This window comes from Cygnus atratus, chromosome 1 (genome assembly GCF_013377495.2).
Source record: "Cygnus atratus isolate AKBS03 ecotype Queensland, Australia chromosome 1, CAtr_DNAZoo_HiC_assembly, whole genome shotgun sequence".
Taxonomy (NCBI): domain Eukaryota; kingdom Metazoa; phylum Chordata; class Aves; order Anseriformes; family Anatidae; genus Cygnus; species Cygnus atratus.
Genome location: NC_066362.1, coordinates 52,449,441 through 52,465,593, shown reverse-complemented (window position 1 = coordinate 52,465,593; position 16,153 = coordinate 52,449,441).

The following is a 16,153-nucleotide window of genomic DNA, read 5'->3' as shown; positions in this document are numbered from 1 at the left end:
TCTCTTAGGTCCCACTTTGGCAGAATACTTATCCCATGTGTTATTTTAAGCAAAGAAATAGTTCTAATTGACTTCAATGGGACTACTCTGGTGTTTAAGGAATCACATGGGTTTAAATATCTTATTGGATCAGACTTTTAAGTTTTGGAATTTTCACTGGATGGATGGGGATTTGCTATTGGGTTGTTGTTTTTACTACTGTGGCAATGAAATTTGAAACCCCTCTGAATACACTGAGATGGGGAGTTCCAGACTAAAAATGGAAATGTGTGAGATTTAGTTATTGTTCATGCATTTTCTTCACATTCGCAGCTCAAGTCTAGCAAGTAATTATGCAGACACAGACCCTAGACACACTTTTAACTGTACATAAGCATTTATGTGAATGGTCCCAAGTCATCACCATTTTATATCTATGGAATAAGAATGAAAAGTTTCTATTGAGAGAAAAAAGTGTCTGGAAACTCTACACACATTTTGGTGATGTGTTGTATGTTTGAGGGTCAATAACTTTCTTGGCATTGATTCGATTAGACACTTCTTCCGGGGCCAATGGGTACTGGCTTTCCTTTGTGTCTCTGCTATTGCTCAGGCATAAAACTAGGCTACTACATATGAATGCACAACTAAGGTTCAGTTGATTATTTGTTACTAACTGCATGTATTGCAGATTGAACTATAATGTGTTAGCTTAAGCCTCTTTCCTTGAGGTTCTTTTGACGTATTTGACATTTTGTTGTAGATATAGAATAAGCCACTGTGGTTTAGCTGAGGTAGAGTAACTCCCTAAAGTGTGACTATGCAGTCACATGCAAAAGCCCTTTGTTTAAAACATAAATTTGGTATTCTTCCTAATGAAATTTATTGATTATGAAGTTCAAGGGAGACATGAGAACCACATCAGAATATGATAGCTTAAGTAGGGCTGAAAACATGTGCCTATATCCATCTGAAAACCACCTTCAAAACGGCCTTTTCTGATGAGACTTTTTAATTGCAGGGGGTCCTTTTGGTTGTCTGGTTCAAAGAAAAAGATGTGTATAGTAGAATAAGTTCCATAATGTAGCAGATATTAGGAGAAATCTTCATATAGAACAACCTGCTGACTCTGCTCAAGGGTTGGACTGCACAGTTTCCAGAGGTCCCTTCCAACCCCTATGGTTCCTGAACCTATGAATTAAAGCTTGCATTTCAATCACCTTGAAACTGGGGGGAATGGGTCAACTTCAGGCATGTATTTCTCCCTTTCAGAAGACTAAGAGTAGGCCTTCCTGGCTGATCAAGACTGGTGTGCGCTGCCTTTCCTCTAATTGGTTTGTTTAGTGCTGTGTGTGTTCACTGATGCACAGCAGGGAAGCTACTGCCCATCTAACTCTGCCAGCAGCAAAATACGGGCATATGCTAACAATCCCAGTACCTAGGTCAACATACAACAGTCACAAATAGTTACACAATAGTATATAATCCATCACATTCAGGCTAAAGAACTGGATTTAATAGAGTAGTTAGATTTTATAAGCATTTGAAATAGCAGTTGGTTAGTAAAACCCTATAAAACTGAGGTTTTATAGTAATACAATATATATGTATCCATTACACAGCTAATCCTGTCTGAATTTGTTTTTAACAATCAGTTAGTTTTTATTGATTGTAATGCCCAATAACTGTCTAGTTAAATTCATAACTGGAAACCTTAATTTGAAGTGGCACTAGAAGTTTGTTATTCAAAGTGTCTCTCAATCAAAAAAAAAGTCTGCTAGCATAACCAAAAATATGAAATAAAAAGTGCAATATATACAAGACATATATTGTAAAATAAATAAATAAAAATAAAGCCACTGAAGCACATCTATTGAATGAGACTTTTAATTTTCAATTTAATTTTAGTGATTATGTTCAATAAGACAACCAGAAAGCATTTCTTACTGTTTAAGCAGGAACCACAACTCATGGGCTGTCTGCTCTCTGAATGTTTCTACATGTATGGAAAAGAGAAATGGCATTGCAAAGAAAGACTGGGTAAAACAAAACATCACAACTACAGTATCTCTTCCTATCCTACCCTTTGTCAAAAGCTTTGTAATATTTGAATGCTGTAAAGTATTAGGGAGAAAAATAATGTTTTTTCTAAATGGGATAAATCAACTAGATGCAACTCAACTGTATACAAATGCAGTTATTGAAGGGGATGCAGAGAGAGTGATTTCTTTCAATACCTGCACCTTTGCTTTCAGTATTTTTCAATGGGAAAAGTTGGTAGTTAGCAACTGCAGGTAAAACTGTTCTGCTCTGTGATGCCAGAAATCAGAGTCCTTCTGAATCCTGTGTGGAACAGAGGGCTCCTGCAAATTCCTGAATGAAATGGAAAGCTATACAACATTTACATTATGAATACAGATTATAGAATAGCCCAGTTGTCTTAAGTTTTCAATATTAGATATGTTTGGCTTTGTTAAGGACCCAGAATCCAAGAATTTAATGAGGTACTTAAAACTCTGCAGGAGTAGACTCTAATTTAGATTATATCTTTGGCTGTAATGTAAATGTAGCAGTTTAGATTCTCTTCAGCAACTGATTTCAGTTGCAGAAAGTTTGGAGAGCTGAGACATAAATGATCTCGACTGGCTATTTATCTTGCTTCTTTCACAGAGCATGATGTTTCCAGTATATAAAAATCTTTTCACAGTGAAAGTATTGTTTGATTAATAGAGCTGTAATGGAGGGAAACAGTCACTTTATGAATGAAAAGAAACACACATCTTGACTACTCAAATACATGTCCGAATTTATATCCAGTCACCCAGATACTGAGCTTGAATTCAATACACTAACATATATATAACAAACTTATGTGTCATGTTGTATTGTATCCAATTGCTCCATTAAAAACACTGAAGCTAAAATAGTTGTTAAATAAGTGTTTTTGCACATCATTTTAAATGCAACATCTAATAGAATTTTCTCATAACAAGGGACATGATTAATACTCTGTGAGATTAGTAGAACCTGGCTGGTGAGATGACTTTCTATTTTATTTTAACATCTCCAGGGTCAGCAGCCTAAAGCAAGTTCAATTACACCTCCTTGTTTTTAATTTAAAGTAGATTGACTCATACTTTAATGCTTCATCTGGAGGCCCTATTTTTCTGCAAGAGTGGTTTTTGGACATTTAAATATTCAAGCAAAACTGACAGAACACCAGTGAAGTTAAAATGTATTTGGAAAAATAAATTCCACCCTATACATTGACTTGCCATTAAAATGTACCTATGTCTGAGTCAACACTGCTCCAGAGATCTGTTTTACATAACAATTTGGAGCAGTTCGTGTGTTAATCACAGCCTGAGTGGTTTAGATACTTTCTTGAGGACTTAAACTTACACTGCACTCATCTGTAATTGTATTTCCTTTTTCTTGTGTGTATATATAACATAGAAAGTACATTCCCAAGAGACAGGCGAGCATCTTAAGAGTAATAACTAAAGAAAGGTAAATAAAAGAAAGTATGCCAACATTTGTATAAATGTAAATGCTCAAAAAAAGAAGGCAAAATAAATCTAGATAGTGCCATAAAGCAAAGGAAATACAGAGGTTGCAAGGGATGCCTGAGGCTGAACTAATACTTCAGGTGGAGGGAATGAAAACTTATGGAAATTTGGAAAGGGAGATTGAAAAGCTGAAAATTATTCCTTTCTGGAAATGTGATTACAAGTTGACATTCTGAAAATCCATGCAAAATGATATAAAACATAATACAGATCTACTGAAATACTTGGTTTTCCTTTTGACCTTTATTTCAACTCTTTTTTATATGTTAAGATGCACTGACACTTGTCATATGTGAAGATGTAGTAAGGACATAAAGCTCCTACTTTAGTGCCTAAAACTAGACTTAGGTAGAACTGAGGCACCCAAATAAAATAAAACAATTCGGGACATTATTCTATAATGGCTATCTAGTCCTAAAAGCACCAAAAATAAGACACTGAGTTCCTACGTATGGACTTATCTGCTCATACACATACAGAAGAATAGAGAGCATTGGAAGTTCCCAGTATTTTAGGCACATTTGTGACTTACCAAAAGGATACGAATTTCATTTACTTCAGTACTTAAAACACAGCTACATAGCTGATTTCACTAAAAATATTGCTAGGTGTGATGGTTTTGTGTGTGATAGAGTTAATTTTCTTCATAGTGGTTTGTTTGATGCTGTGTTTTGGATTTGTGATGAAAACAGCAGTGATCCATGGTCTAGTTGTTGCAGAGCAGTGCTTGCATGGAGCCAAGGACAAAAGGAAAAACAGAGAAAATACAAGAAATGTTTGCAAGTAGATACGCCACATACTATGCTTTTCTTTGTGGCCGTTGTGAGAGAATCTTAGACCTCGTGCTGGGAAGCTCTACTAAAGGGATTTTTTTACTGTAAAACTTTTCTTTAGTGGAGCCCCTGATGAATTTGAAATTCATTCATGCTTGACTTTATTTCTTTTCTTAGAGGAGGCTTTTAAAGGTAGGCAAGATTTGCCTGAATGTTGGAAAGCACAATTTTCCTAGGCAGACAATGAAAACAGGATAGAAAAAGAGGGCAGAAAGCAGGATATGAGCCTGGCTAAGAACAAAATCAGGGCCTAAACTTCAGAAGAGCCAACTTTCAGCTGTTCAAAGAATTAATGGATGAGATCATGGAATGAATCCTCCTGGAGGCAATGTTAAGACACGTGCAGGACAAGGAGGTGAGCTGGGACAGCCAGCATGGCTTCACCAAGGGCAAATCATACCTGACCAATCTGGTGGCCGTCTATGATGGAGTGATCATCAGTCGACAAGGGAAAACTGACTGATGTCATCTACTTGGACTTCTGTAAGGCTTTTGACATGGTCCCACATGACTTCCTAATCTCTAAATTGGAAAGGTATGGATTTGAAGGGTGGACCATCCAGTGGATAAGGAATTGGCTCGATGGCCGCACCCAGAGAGTAGTGGTCAATGGCTCTATGTCCAGGTGGAGGTTCTATGTTCAGGAGGCTGGTGATGAGTGGTGTCCCTCATGGGCCTGTCTTGGGACTGGTGCTTTTCAATATCTTCATCAATGATGTACACAATGGGATTGAGTACACCCTCAGCAAGTTTGCAGATGACACCAATCTGAGCGGTAGAGTTTATACAACAGAATGAAGGGATGCCATCCAAAATAACCTGGACAAACTTGAGAAGTGGGCCCATGTGGACTACGTGAGGTTCAACATGTCCAAATGCAAGGTGCTGCACCTGGGTTACAGCAATGCCAGACAGAAGTACAGACTGGGAGAAGAACTCATGGAGATCAGCCCTGCAGAGGGAGACTTGGGAGTTATAGTGGACAAAAGGCTCAACATGAGCCAGCAGTGTGCGCTTGCAGCCCAGAAGGGCAACTGCATCCTGGGCTGCATCAAAACAGTTGTGACCAGCAGGTTGAGGGAGGTGACTGTCTCCCTCTATTCTGCCTTTGTGAGGTCCTACCTGGAGTACTGCATCCAGGTTTGGAGCCCCCAGCACAAAAAGGATGTAGATCTGTTAGAGTGAGTGAGGGCTAGAAAGATGATCAGAGGGCTGGAGCACCTCTCCTATGAAGAAAGGTTGAGAGAGCTGGGGATGTTCAGCCTGCAAAAGAGAAGGCTCTGGGGAGACCTCATTGTGGCCTTCAATGTTTAAAGGGATCTTTTAAAAAGGATGGAGAAGAACTCTTTACTAGTGTAGATAACGATAGGACAAGGGGGAGTGGTCATAAACTAAAAGAGGATATATTTAGACTAGACATTAGGAGGAAATTCTTCACTGTAAGGGTAGTGAGGCATCAGAACAGGTTGCCCAGAGAAGCTGTGGATGCCCCATACCTGGAGGTGAGGCCAGGCTAGATAGGGCCTCGGCCAACCTATCTAGGGGGTGATATCCCTGCCTATGGCAGTGGATTGGAGTTAGATGATCTTTAAGGTCCCTTCCAATCCAAACCATTCTATGATTCTATGACATGATTCATGTCACAAAACTGAGTTCATGAGCAGCTATGAGGATACTTCTTACTTCTTAAAAATACCTGTATTTTTCTAGGAGTTAAGGAAAACTGTGTGCCCTCCAAAGGAAAATTATGATTTTTGTAATGTGGAAACATCATCTTTATCTACCCTTTTTGCATTATGTTACTGTATTTTTACAGAATCACAGAATCATCTAGGTTGGAAGAGACCTCCAAGATCATCTAGTCCAACCTCTGTCCTAACACTAACAAGACCTCCACTAAACCATATCACTAAGGGCTACATCTAAACGTCTTTTGAAGACCTCCAGGGATGGTGACTCAACCACTTCCCTGGGCAGCCCATTCCAATGCCTAACAACCCTTTCGGTAAAGAAGTTCTTCCTAATATCCAACCTAAACCTCCCCTGGCGCAACTTGAGCCCATTCCCCCTTGTCCTGTCACCAGGCACGTGGGAGAATAGACCAACCCCCACCTCTCCACAGCCTCCTTTAAGGTACCTATAGAGAGCGATGAGGTCTCCCCTGAGCCTCCTCTTCTCCAGGATAAACAACCCCAGCTCCCTCAGCCGCTCCTCGTAAGACTTGTTCTCCAGACCCCACACCAGCTTCGTTGCCCTTCTCTGGACTCTCTCGAGCACCTCCATGTCCTTCTTGTAGTGAGGGGCCCAAAACTGAACACAGTACTCGAGGTGCGGCCTCACCAGAGCCGAGTACAGGGGGACAATCACCTCCCTAGACCTGCTGGCCACGCTGCTTCTTATACAAGCCAGGATGCTGTTGGCCTTCTTGGCCACCTGAGCACACTGCTGGCTCATATTCAGCTGCCTATCAACCAGTATTCCCAGGTCCTTCTCAGCCAGGCAGCTTTCCAACCACTCATCTCCCAGCCTGTAGCTCTGCTTGGGGTTGTTGTGCCCCAGGTGCAGGACCCGGCACTTGGCCTTGTTGAACTTCATACAGTTGACCTCAGCCCATCGGTCCAGCCTATCCAGATCCTCCTGCAGAGCCTTCCTTCCCTCGAGCAGATCGACACACGCACCTAACCTGGTGTCATCTGCAAACTTACTGAGGGTGCACTCGATCCCCTCATCCAGGTCATCGATAAAGATATTAAAGAGGACTGGCCCCAGCACTGAGCCCTGGGGGACTCCACTAGTGACCGGCCTCCAACTGGATTTGGCTCCATTCACCACAACTCTTTGGGCCCGGCCATCCAGCCAGTTTTTAACCCAACGAAGCGTACGCCAGTCCAAGCCACGAGCAGCCAGTTTCTCGAGGAGAATGTTGTGGGAAACGGTGTCAAAAGCCTTACTGAAGTCAAGGTAGATCACATCCACAGCCTTCCCCTCATCCACTAAGCGCGTCACTTGGTCATAGAAGGAGATCAGGTTCGTCAAGCAGGACCTGCCTTTCATAAACCCATGCTGACTGGGCCTGATCGCCTGGTTGCCCTGCAAGTGCCACGTGATGACATTCAAGATAATCTGCTCCATGAGCTTCCCTGGCACTGATGTCAAACTAACAGGCCTATAGTTCCCCGGGTCTACCCTCCAGCCCTTCTTGTAGATGGGCGTCACATTTGCTAGCCACCAGTCGACTGGGACCTCTCCTGATAGCCAGGACTGCCGACAAATAGTGGAAAGCGGCTTGGCCAGCTCCTCCGCCAGTTCGCTCAGTAGCCTCGGGTGGATCCCATCCGGCCCCATCGACTTGCGTACATCCAAGTGCTGTAGCAGGTCGCCAACCATTTCCTCGTGGATAGCGAGGGCCACATCCTGCTCCCCATCCCCTTCCACCAGCTCAGTGTACTGGGTATCCAGAGAACAACTGGTTTTGCCTCTAAAGACTGAGGCAAAGAAGGCATTGAGCACCTCAGCCTTTTCCTCATCTTTTGTAACTAAGTTTCCCCCCGCATCCAGTAAAGGATGGAGATTCTCCTTAGTCCTCCTTTTTGTGTTGATGTATTTGTAAAAACTTTTTTTGTTATCTTTAACGGCAGTAGCCAGATTGAGCTCCAGATGAACTTTGGCCTTTCTAATTTTGTCCCTGCACAGCCTCGCAACATCCTTATAGTCCTCTTGAGTAGCCCGCCCTCTTTTCCAAAGATTATAAACCCTCCTTTTTCTCCTAAGCTAGAGCCACAACTCTCTGTTCAGCCAGGCCGGTCTAGTTCCGCGCCGGCTCGTCTTTGGGAACGTGGGGACAGACCGCTCCTGAGCCATTAAGATTTCCTTCTTGAAGAGTGCCCAGCCTTCCCGGACTCCTTTGCCCTTCAGAACCTCCTCCCAAGGGACTCTGCCAACCAGTGTCCTGAGCAGCTCAAAGTCAGCCCTCCGGAAGTCCAAGACAGCGGTTTTAATGGTCCCCTTCCTGACTTCGCCAAGAATAGAGAACTGAACCATTTTGTGGTCACTCTGCCCAAGACAGCTCTCCACCACCACATCTCCCACCAGTCCGTCACTGTTTGTGAACAGAAGGTCTAGCGGGGTACCTCCCCTGGTAGGCTCTCTAACCAGCTGCATCAGGAAGCTATCTTCCACGCTCTCCAGAAACCTCTTAGACTGCTTTCTCTGGGCTGTGTTGTGCTTCCAGGATACGTCTGGGAAGTTGAAGTCCCCCATGAGAACAAGCGCTGATGATTTCGTGGCTTCTGCCAGCTGCCTGTAGAACTCCTCATCTATCTCCTCATCCTGGTTTGGCGGTCTGTAACAGACCCCCCACCAGGAAGCTTGCCTTGTTGGCCTTCCCTTTGATCTTAACCCATAGAGACTCAACCTTATCATTCCCAGCCTCAAGTTCCACAGCATCAAAACACTCTAATATAGAGAGCCACACCACCACCCCTTCTGTGCTGCCTGTCCCTTCTGAAGAGCCTATAGCCAGTCATTGCAGCACTCAAGTCATGAGAGTGGTCCCACCACGTTTCCGTGATGGCAACCAAGTCATAGCCTTCCTGCTGCACGATGGCTTCCAGCTCCTCTTGTTACGCATGCTGCGTGCATTAGTGTACATGCACTTCAGCTGGGCCATTGCCTTCTTCCCCGGCTTTGCCATTGGTCCCCCGACACAACTTTATGTCCCCCGACACAAGCCTTATTTCAGCCCCATCCCCCTTCTTACCTAGTTTAAAGCCCTCTCAACGCGCCCTGCCAGCTCCTGGGCTAGGATCCGTTTTCCCCTTAGAGATAGGGACCTGTCTGCGGCCATCAGGCCGGGTGCCAAGTAAAGCGTCCCATGGTCAAAGAACCCAAAATTTCTGTGTTGGCACCAGCCTCTGAGCCACGTATTAATCAGGTGGGCTTTCTGTGTCCTCTCGGTACCCCTCCCCGCCACTGCAGGGATGGACGAAAACACCACCTGTACTCCCGCTCCATCCACTAACTGTCCCAGTCCCCTAAAGTCCCGTTTGATAGCCTTCAGGCTTCTCTCTTCATTATCATCACTGCCAGCCTGGACTATCAAAAGAGGATAGTAGTCAGAGGGGCGAACCAGGTTGGGAAGCTTTCTGGCAACATCCCTGACCCTGGCCCCAGGGAGGCAACAGACTTCCCTACAGGTAGGGTCAGGTCGACAAATAGGGCCCTCTGTTCCCCTGAGAAGGGAGTCGCCTAGAACGATCACCCTTCTGTCTTTCTTGGTGGAGGCAATCTTGAGGCGTGGAGTTGGCTTCCTCGCCCTAGGCATTCTCCTGGGTAGACTTTCTACCTCGTCCTCACCCACCAGTCTCTCAAGCTCCAGGGCCTCAAATCTGTTATGTAAGGGCACCTGGGAAGGAGGGGCCGGTAGGGGGGGTGCATTGCCTGCGAGGTCGAGCAGGGACCTGTCTCCATTCCTCCTCAACTCCTAGGTCCCCTCCCTCTGCCCAACAGTGACAGGGCAGGGGGTCCACCACCATTTGGGGTGTCTCGCCCCGGTACCTCTCCTTCAAGCACTGCAGGGAGTCGCTCCACCAGTCTATCTCCCGCTCACACTCCCTGATAGCCCTCAACCTCTCCACCTCCTCTTTGAGTTCTGCCACCAGGCAGACCAGGTCATCCACCTGCTCGCACCTCACACACACAGAGCCTCTGCCTCCCTCAGATGGCAGCAACAGGCTCAGACACTCCCTGCACCCAGAGACCTGAACCTCTGCATTGTTGAGCAGGCAGTCAGTCTGGGTGGTTACAGACTTTCTAGAGAGAGCGCTCTGCCTGCTGTAGACCATTGCAGCCTAGCTAACGGTCGACAGCCGTTAAAGGTGTTGTTCTTATGGGCAGGGGGGGAAACTCTGCCCTGCTCGCCCTCGCTGCTCGCCCTCGCTGCTTGCCCTCCCTGCTCGCCCCCGCTGCGCAAACTGCCGCGCCTCGCCCTAGTCGCCCGCGCTCCCTAGGAGCTCCTTTTGAACGGCCGGGGAGGGGGCGCTGCTGGCTCCGCCTACGCCTCGTCAGCCTCCCTCGCGAGGGCTGCCGGGTCCCGGTGGCTCCCTCGAGCGGCCTCGATGTCGGAAAAAAAGCCCTGCCTGTCCCGCTCCCGTGCTCCGCTGCAGAACGCGCCTGCCCCGGAGCCGATCGCCTCGGCAAGTCAATTTAATTTCCTTAAAATAATTAATTTCCTTAATAATTAATGAAAAATAATAATAATTAATTTCCTTAATTTAATTTCCTTAAAAATAGGTACGGGAATTCTAGGGTACATGTAGAACAAGTGTTCTTGCCATTCTTTTCTAGCACACACCCATGTTTATCTACATTTCAGTTTTCATTCATCATGGAAGTGTTGAGGGATGAAAGAATGAGATCTTCTGAGACACTATAGAGCCTTTTGAGAGTCTTTTCTTCATATGTCCGAGGAGGTGCAGTCCAGAAGCATCCAGAGAACTTGCTGAACACTTAAGAACAGGTTCTAACTCTTCATTGCTCTCTCTCACAGTGACAGCAGTTGTTAACTCTCTAACAGCTTCAGCAGTGCCCTCCCTAATGCCGCTTCGACATAAGGCATTAGGTATGTCCTTAACCTGCTGGAGACTCACCATGAGCCTTCATTTCTGAGACATGTTTCACTGCCCTTGGAGCACCTATCTCCTTCCAGCAGTATAAGTGTCTGTGCATATTTAGATGGTGGGCTAGGCCAAGAAAATAATGTGATTTGAGATTTCAGAATTACTACTGCTATGTAACATTTCCCCTATTCCTTTGTTCCTAAGTACAAATGAACTTAAAAGCAAGGCCAAGAAATACTGTTTTGATTTTATTCAGTCTCAGCAAAGAATTCAAGAAAAGGTTCCAGATTCAGATATGCAACCCAAAAGTTATTCATTTTCCCTTGTTACTCTAGAAATATGTTCTGTTGCTTTGAAAATGCTGATGCTGCTTTTTGAATGCAGTGATAGCATACTTTTTAACTCCCCACCCCTTTTTTTTTTTAAGATCATTTAAAATTGTCATTTAAGTGACACTTTTAAAATAATTACTGAAATTCAATTTGAGTTAAGGTTAATGCAGACTTATTTGTATCTAAAGAAATCCTCACATTTTTGGTAGAACAGATGGTTCTTAAGAAATACAAATTATGTACATAAATCTTGCAAACACGTTTAATGTGTTGATTCTCCACAGGCCATATATGTATACACCTCAGCATATAATTGAGATTATGGCATGTTCAATACTACCATATCTGAATTGTACACAACTGACAGATGCTTTTTTCATTTCTTCATTACATCTTACTACTTCTGATACAACAGTCTTTCTTCTGGCTTCCTGGATATGCACAGCATCATTTAAACCCTGCAGATACAAAATACAATTGCTAAAGTCATCTTTCTTTTCCATCTAATTTATTTACCACTTCAACTGATAAACCTCAATGAGATCCTCATTTGATCTCTTTTTCAAATGTAATCTTTTTGACTTAGAATTTGACCTTGAAAAAAGGTGAAACTTGCAGCTTGATTCAGCAAAGCATTTCTTCACCTGCCCAATGAAAAGTGGTTGCACTGACTTCTTTCATTCTTCAGCTGAACACACTAAATGTTTATTTTTATTTTATTTTATTTTGTTTTGTTTTTTTTTTTTAGTAATCACTTGGAACAATTGTGAGTCTATTCCATAGTTAAACAGTTAGATTATATTTATATCAGAAATATTTTCACAAATCTTGATGTGCTTAAGCTTAGCACAACATTACTAAAATGGATATCTTTTAGAGTACTCAGTGCCTGATACATTTATTAAAACTAAACCAGACCATACTATATAATTTAAATTATGCATAGTTTTCTTCTCCACTCTTCAGCTACTGACCTGTAGTTCATCAGATTTTTTTTTCCAGCTTACTTTCTACCCTCCAATCTTTAGCATAATCCTTTCATTTCGACTGTGCTTTTTAGTACCATGTGAATGCTGTACATCAGAAAATACATCACTGAATTAATGCATATACACACACTTGTTTAGAAATAACATCATTTTTCACTTATTCTTCATATTGTCCTAGACGGTTCTTGGGACTAATGCTTTAATGCCAATATTTTCCCAAAGATTAACTGATTTTAACACTTGGACACAGTTTAATTTTTCTTGCAAAAATCCCTGCGGCTAAGTATCATTTTTACTAGATAATAAGACTTTTTATTGTTCTTGAAAATGTTCTACCATTATTATCTTGTATTGCACAAAATAAGAAGATGCTATGAAGGATATTACTGTGTATGCTTCCTCATCCTATTTATCACAATAACTTGAGTATAAGAACAATAAACTAGTAATACTTCTGGGATCCCTCTGAGATTTAAAATTTTCAGTACTGTAGAAACAGTCTTGTGGGTTGATGCCAGCATATGTTCCTGGAAACATTTACAGTGATATAGCTTTAGCAGAGACAGTAATGGTATAAACAGGGCAAAGGAAATACCAGAAATGCTGCAGATGTTATTGATTATATGCCTTGGAGAATATTCCACTTCCGTATTTTGAGTCCTGTCAATGTAAAAAGGTGGTGATGTTGTCAGTAAGATATATCACAGTTAGAATAATGTGCAATGACAGCAGACCCACTATGCTGATTGAACAGATTGTGATTTTGGAAATGGAGAAGACATCCATAGCATAGCTGAGGTATTGTAAACCAGAGGGAAATAATCTAATTTAAACATCTGAATCATTGTGACCTGTGATCCAACTTATGCTGAAAGTTCATATGGCTGATAGGATCATACCAACTTTATGTTAAACTGATATGGCTGCTTTAGGTTGAATTGACTAGCACATTTGAACTTCATCTAAGTTTTATTTGTGTTGTATATGTTTGCAGCTTTCATTCTTTCTCAAAATATGGAAGCTATAGTACTAATTTTTAGGATCACTAATGAATACCCAGAAAAGGCAAGCACAAGAGTCTGTATTTAAAAGACAACACTCCATTAGATGGTGAAGTATGGCATATACCTAAATAAAAGTTTTTCTTGAATTTGTGAAATCAAATCTACCAAAAGCTACATTACGACTTTTAGAATTCACATTTTAAACACACAATTGAAATATTTCCTCATTTTTAAAGCTTTCACAGTCATCATTATGAATAAATCTAGTTAGATATGTTAATATTGAATAAAGTCCTGTAATAAAAATGTGCTAAGAATGGGACTTAAGTTTGAAGTAAGTAAAACATGCCTCTTTTGTCTTTTGCAATATGTAAATTATAACACCACCTGCAAAAATTCCATTGAGAACAGATTAGCCCTACAAGTTTGTATAAAAATAGGACTAGAAGGAAATTACCAAGGTTTCAAAATTAAGGTGCAGTTAATATGCAATGGCATCTCTATTCCTTTGAAATTACACATTATATAGACATTTACACTGAAAGATTAAGTATTTTCTTTGAATAAATAGCAAAGAAAATCAACTGATTTGCACTTTGTCAAAAAATGCTGCCACATAATCTGCTGCAAAATACATTTATTTTGAAGGTGAACGGTGGATATCAAGAAAGCTGAATACCATTATTTATTTATTTTATTTATTTAACAGTTACTCTCTTAAAAACAGCAGCAAGGAAAAGATGCCATTCTGATCTTGTTGTGCAGTTAAATCAGAGCTCCGGTGATTGTCAGTGAATAACTGAAAGATGAGTAAGAAAATCTGCTTGTGGCTAAATATCAGTGAAGATAGATGTGCAAACTTCTAGACACCTATTGGAAAATACAATTGCTCCGTAGTTTTTAAGCAGGCTGTGTAGATTTCAGGAACAGACACAACACTCATATGTCAATCATTCATTAATAGACAGCTACAGCTTTAAAAATCATCTACGGTGACTTATTCAATCACTGTCTTTTAACAGTTTGTGCAGAGCTCCTTATTCCGTGGTCTTGTTGCAGCAGTGCAGCTGCCGTGGCAGAGCAGGAGAGGGAACAGAGATGGGGGATGTGGTGAAGCTCCCGTGGTCGGCGGCTTTGGGACTTCCATCTGCCAGGTAGGGCGAGATGGGTTAGAGAGGAGGCAAGAGGTGTGGAGCTCCATTTGTCTAAGGCTACGGGGAAGTTGTGTGTACCTTGACTGGCACGAGAGGTTAGAAAGATGTGGTGTGTTTCTGAGCTCCCTTTCTCCATGTCTGTTGGCACGTCGCAATGGTGTTGGAGGGCATGAGAGCTTTGAGCGCTGGTGTGTGGTATCGAGCTCTGGGTGTCCGCAGCTCTGGGGAAGCTGTAGCTCCCTGTGCAGACCGTGAGAGGTGTTCAAGTTGCAGCGTGGTGCAGGGGTGAGCCGTTGTCCATGAGGGTGTGGAGGGTGGAGGTGACAGGGAGACGATGGGAGGTTGGAGATAGCCTGGTTGTAGTGGAGCTCCTCGTCTCCATGACTCTGCAATCCTTTCTTGTGCCTGTGAAGAAGAGAATTTGTTGGAGAACCGGTTGGAGTTGCGGAGCTCCCTGTGTGCATGCCTAGGGGTTCCTTGAATCTGACAGGCGCCCTTCAGAGGTGGCAGCAATGCTGCCTTGTGTTTGTGCCCCGACCAGGTGGGTTTGCAGGTCCCTGGGAAGCCCTGGAGAGCTTCTTGAGCTGCCTTTTGGGAATCTGTCTTTGTGCAACGCTTTGGGCATCGTGCTGCTTCAGGTGGGAACATGCATGATTACCGAGTGTTTGGGTGGCGTGGAGCGCCCTGTGTCCTGAGCCGTGGGGACCTTCCATCTGCCGGGGAATAAAGGAGAGGTTAGAGAGAGAATGTGTGGTGGGAAGCCTTTGGAACGTTCCAGCTACCTTCCACACCAGGAGGGGTTCGACAAGTGCGGTGTTTTTCCAAGATCCCTTTGCTGGTAGGTGTTGGGCCGTTGCGGTGGCCTGGGAGAGAATGACAGGTTTGATAGGAGTCTTGTTGGTGCCTTGTCTGGGTGTGACACAGTGATAGGCAAGTTGAAGGTGCATGCGCTGACCGTGAGAGACACGTGTGCAAGATGCTGGGTGGTTCGCAGCGCCTCTTTTCCATGTCCGCGGAGTCCCTTTTTGTGCCTGTGAAGAGGAGGATGCGTTAGAGAAGTGGCTGGAGTTGCGGAGCCCCCTGTGTTGATGCGTGCAGGAAGCTTGCACCAGACAGGGAGGCCCTGAGAAGTGGGAGCGAGTCGGCCTTGTGTTTGTGTCCTGACCGTGTGGATTTGCAGCTCCCTGAGAAGACGTTGAGAGGTTGTAGCTGTTGCTTGTGCGAGGCTCCCTTTGCCCAGGGCTTTGGGCACGGTCCTGTTGCCGCTGGTTGCGGAACGGCTGGGTGGCGTGGAGCGCCCTCTGTCCACAGGTGTGGGGACCTTGCAGCTGCCCGGGACGAAATGGGAGGTTAGGGAGGTGGTGGGTGGTCGAGAGCTCCCTTTGTCCACAGCAGGTGGCACGTGTCAGCTGCCAGGGAGCCCCTAAGAGATATCCTTGAAGGTGGGTGGGGCGGAGCTCCCTTTTTCCGTGGCCTTGTTGCAGCCCTGCAGCTGCCGTGGCAGAGCAGGAGAGGGAACAGAGATGGGGGATCTTTCTACTACCTGTACCTTTGGCTTTGTTTAACTTATGTTTCCCATAGATTCTGTACATTCTCGTACATACTCATTCACGCTGTATATAAACAGTTAGAATTGTTATTTTTTGGATGTTTTGGTGATGCTTCCTGCTCCTGTA